Source organism: Pteropus vampyrus, unplaced genomic scaffold, assembly GCF_000151845.1.
Source record: "Pteropus vampyrus isolate Shadow unplaced genomic scaffold, Pvam_2.0 Scaffold300, whole genome shotgun sequence".
Taxonomy (NCBI): Eukaryota; Metazoa; Chordata; class Mammalia; order Chiroptera; family Pteropodidae; genus Pteropus; species Pteropus vampyrus.
Genome location: NW_011889081.1, coordinates 2,322,083 through 2,326,977, shown reverse-complemented (window position 1 = coordinate 2,326,977; position 4,895 = coordinate 2,322,083). Strand labels below are relative to the sequence as shown.

Sequence of the window (4,895 nt, the reverse complement as noted above, 5' to 3'; positions counted from 1 at the left end):
CCAAATCAAGGAATTCTACATTCGCCTGTCTCCCTGGCGGTATCCGCCTCACCGCGTACTGCCCCCACCCTGGCACCCAGCACAGCCTCTTCCCATCTTTGTGGTTCTGGAGGTCCTAGTGACCTTGCACTTTTTACTGTTGTTACACCCCTCCTTCCACTTCTGATTATGTAGATTGTCCGCTGTGGCTTTCAAACTTTTTATTTCAACTTACATTGAGAAACGTTTTACGTGCAAACTCTGTGCCTGTAGATGTAGATTGCTGAGAGATAAGTTTAAAGGGAGCTATTACCCTAACCTCACATGATGCAGCCCGATGTACTCTACTTCAGTTCTGTTCTGTTCTGTTCTGTTCTGTTCTGTTCTGTTCTGTTCTGTTCTTTCCACTCCAAAGGACTATTGCTAACCCATGAAATTGATTTCAAGAGCTAATGGGTGTGTAACCATGGTTGGAAAGCCTTGCTTTAACCATCTGTCCTTTGCTTCCTTTACTCCTTGCCTTTGGAGGATGCTGAGCTCCAATATAATCAGAGAATCATGTGTAATCTTAAAAAGGGTATATTTTATTATTTTGACATGTCTACATTTCAAGACCAAAACCATTTCCCGGACTTGATTTGAATTTTCTGGTTTGATTCAATCAGGTTTCTCTTGTTCCTCTTCCAAAAGCTCCTAGTCAGACTGGGGAAAGAGATAGTGTGTGAGGTTGGAGTTAGACTGTGGAGCATTTATAACAGAAATAGAGATGATTATGGTTGGAGAGAAAAATTATTAAAGTTGAGCTTTAGGAAGATTTACCTGCCGACACTGCACTGCTGCATAGGGAGAATTGAGAGGTCTAGAAGCTAGAGGGGAAGACCGTTAGGGAGGCAGTGGGGATCAAAGCCCTGAGGTGGTGTGCAGTGGAAGGCATGGAAGATGGCCAGATCAGGTAGCAAGAATGAGATTTGAGGACACATTAGGCCTGATAAGGAAGGAGTAAAAGTAGCTAAGATTCTGATGGGGAATTGGGGGTTTGGAGGTGGGGAGGGCTGTTGGCTGGAATTTCCCTTTCTGTAGCCTGTGCATCTCTAAGTTGTTTTGGAGCAGTGGTTCTCAGGAGACATTCACAATGTTGGTTGTCAGGACTTGGGGAGGGGGGTGCTCCTGGCATCTAGCAGGCAGAGGCCATAAATGCTGCTAAACCATCCTTCATGGCACGGGACAGGCCCCACAACAAAAAGTTATCTGGTACAAAATGCTGAGGTTGAGAAGCCCTGCTTTAGAATAGCAGTTCTTAATCTTTATTACTGCCACCTTGAAGCTCTCTGGGAAATAAGGCCTGTATTCACACTCAGAGACTATGCATATAATCACAGGAGGGTTCATGGGCCAGTCAGTGTGTACCTCTAACCTACATAGCTCAATGGTGGGGGAGGGGAGGGGATAGCAGTTGAAATCATTCAGGAGTTTTTTCAAACATCGATACCCTTCTCTCCTCCCCTTCCACTATTCAGGACCCCTGTGAGAGCCTGGACAAAAAATTCATTGTTCTTGTGTGATGATTTACCGTTTATAGGAGAATTTCACATATAGTATCTCATTTGCCACTTTTCCTATTTCACAGGTAAAACCAGCCCAGAGAAGTGATGAGATTTGCCCCAGGTCTCCCATCCAGCAAGCCAGCTGTAAGGACCTGAACGTTGGCAGCTGACAATGGTGGTTGTTGCTCTCATGTATGAAGGTAATTCTGTTGATCCGCCATCAGCTGCCAAGCCAGGCTCTGCTTTCGAAGACCTTATTGATCAGGGCTTGGACCCCGGGGTGTCTGAGAGGTGCCTAACAGTTCATAATATTGTGTGTGTTGGGTATTGGGTTTACACTGTTGTGACCACCAGCAGGAGAGCACTATCAGAGCAGGCAGTCTCAAATTGCTCTGTACCTCAACTATGGGGGAGGGGAAAGAGGATAAGAGAGTGATGAACCATAAACTGTGAAGCCTTTGAACTTTCTCTTTACATCTGCCTGACTTAAAAACACTCCAGACACTCAATTAGTCTTTATTGAGTAAAAATTGAATGTTACAGAGTAAACACATTAGAGCCCAAGTATTTACCTCAAAACAATGACCTTGCAAAGTAAAAAATTTAAACCCACGTAGAATAAATATACATATATAACAAATAAAAGTTTCATATGATAATATTTTTATTATATGCAATGCAGATTGGTATAGGCTATGTAATTTTTTAAATTGCTGACTGGAACCCAAAGATGATGGGACCAATGACCAGGGCAATTTGAAAAGCAGAGCTTTAGACCAAAACAAAGGAAATAAAACTCTTTCATACAGGTATAAAATGAACATGTGTAAAGGCTTTTACTGAGCTCATTAATCAAGGAACCAGTAAGATTTCACAACCAGTTTGCAATAGAACCCAAAGAAGATTCTAAAAGACCATAGATCAGGAAAATGGAAATGAATGTGCCGATGGAGATAAAACTGGCTTTTTCCACAGTGGGAAGAATCATTTACATGGCTGTATTTACCTAGAGAGAGAGAATTTATTGTCTATGGACTAGATTATTTCTTATTGTTCTCAGTTCTTAGTTCTCATTATTCTCTACAATGGACAGAATTGTAAAAATAGCTCAAAGGCAATGAAAGGCTAGAATCATATAACCTGGAAGGATGTGTTTTAGAGAATGCATAGTTTCCATTGAAGAACAAATTTTCCTACAGTCTTATAATCTCAGTGAAGGATATTTTTGATCATGAAATAAGGCTGGTGTCATTAGAGTTGGCCTGATTATTTGTGTAGATGCAGCAAGTATGTTAATTCACATATAGGCCTTCTTAAGTTTGCTTTACTGGAAGTCTTCATAAGGAATCTCAGACCAGATTTTTAAAAGTCTGATATTTGCTCTCCTGAGGTACCAAAGCCATGCTGAGGAAATTCTCTCCACCAAATTTCACCTGTACTGCTTATAAATTTGGGCAAGTTCCTCTCTTCTTGATATCCCCAAAATACCCCAAGGTGTCTGAAACTTGGTAAGTTGTTAAAGGATCATTTCAAAAAAAGTTGAATTCATGATTCCCCCACAGATATAAAATAAACAGATGTTAATGATTTTGTTTAACACATTAACAAGGGAACCTGTACAGTGTGACAGATTTAAATGAGATAATGCATGTAAAACATTTCATGTGGGGCCCAGCATAATGAAAACCTCAGATCCCTTTTAAGTTGGTCACTTAGTTGAGGGTCACCTATTTCTCAAGGACACCTGTTCCAGTGTTTCTCAAAGCATAGTCCATGGTCCACCAGTACCAGAGCTTCATGGGATAGTTGTTAAAAATCCAGATTCTTGAATCCCTCTCCAGAATTTTGAATGTGAAATCCAGGTGTTACTGCATGGGGTCATGTGAAATCTGGCATTGCCCCAGTGGCGTGAAGGGAGTCCTTGGTTCTTTCCCACTGACATAGTAAAGAATTACAGGTCACCGAGAATTAGAAAAAATAAGATTTATTGAAAGTACATTTGAGAAGGAGACAGGCCATGCTAAGGAAGGCTACAGCCCTGTGGGATTTGGGAGGTGAAAAGATAGAGGTTAACGTACACTCCCAGGGAGGAGCAGGTTTTCAGTGGAGACAGCTGTAACAGCACAGAAGTGAGAAAGTCTGTTTTTATTTGGGCTATGATGATAGGTTACAAGCGCGGTCCTATATGATTGGCATGTGAGGTCACCTTAACTGACACTTGACTGCTGTGTAACCCTTTGCCTACTGCGCATGAGCTTACCTAGAATTCAGTCTGTTATAATTAGATTCATGAACTTCCAGGCATAAGCATGATATTATAATGATGATATAACGAGGCTGAGGTTATGAGCAGGTTGGGGTAGTACTTTCTGCTCATGCATATGTGGCTGGTTTAGCCGGCAGCTTTTACAACCTTTGTGCCTTAGGATTTAGGGTAATTCATACCCATAAAATGAGAGGTGTCCCTGGGAGATCTTTAAGGAAGGTCTTCAAGGGAGGTTTCTATGGTTGCAGAGCTGAGCCTTCGCTCCTGTCACTTATGCCTGCCTAACTACCTAACACAGGTACCTACACATTTATCAAGCGCTATGGGGTAATTCTTATGGAGACCAGAATTACGCATACAAATAATTGAAATAAAAGTTTTGTGAAAACTGTAATTATCCTCATAGATGCACTCTTTCTATTTCATTTTTTAAATGCTGGTCACAAGAGGTGGGGAGGGCGGCGGTAAGCTGCCCTGGGCACTGTGGAATGTTGAGCAGGCTCCTTGGCCCCACCCACCAGATGCTAGCAGTGTGCCCCATCCCCTAGCTGTGGCAACCAAGAATGTCTCTGGACACTGCCAAATGTTTCCTGAGGGGCAACTAACCCTGACTGAGAACCACCAGTCTTAACCCTCTACATCGATACCTATAGTCAGAACTGTTTTAACTTATTTTAAAAGTTTAGGCCCTGAAAGCAAACCCAGGAGGTTTGAATGTTGACTCTGTTCTTTATTGACCTGGCTCTTAGCCTAGGGGACCTAAGATTAAGCCTTAGATTCCTCCTCTGTAATATGAAATAACAGTAGACTCTAACTGATGAGGCTATTTGGAAGATAAAATGAAATAATGCATGCAAAGTCCTTAGAGTAGTGCTGAGCACGTAGCTGCTATTTGGTCCTTTCGACTCTCGAAGGTTGTATCGGTCGACAGAAACTAAGATTTCAACTGGGAATTTCATTACTCTTCCTGGGGGTGGAAGAGCTGAGAAGCCAAAAATGGAATGGTGAGCACCCCAGAGATTAGCAGTGGCTAGATGCTGCCACCACAGCAAGGCCGGGGATCTAGGACAGCAGGCTGGGGACCCTGCCATGCTGGAGCAGACAGC

At 42.4% G+C, this 4,895-nt stretch overlaps 1 protein-coding gene across 3 annotated transcripts in view; it reads left to right on the top strand.

Annotated features, from left to right (window-relative positions):
• Positions 1–4,895, top strand: part of FLYWCH1 (FLYWCH-type zinc finger 1) — a 41,366-nt gene that overhangs the window by 17,078 nt on the left and 19,393 nt on the right. For 2 of the 3 annotated variants that reach the window (XM_011376589.2, XM_023521223.1), the window contains exon 2: positions 1,607–1,723. The exons of the other annotated variant lie outside the window; for it this stretch is intronic. The gene's annotated coding sequence lies outside the window, so the exon portion shown is untranslated. The remainder of the gene's footprint in view (positions 1–1,606; positions 1,724–4,895) is intronic. 3 annotated transcript variants of the gene reach the window in all.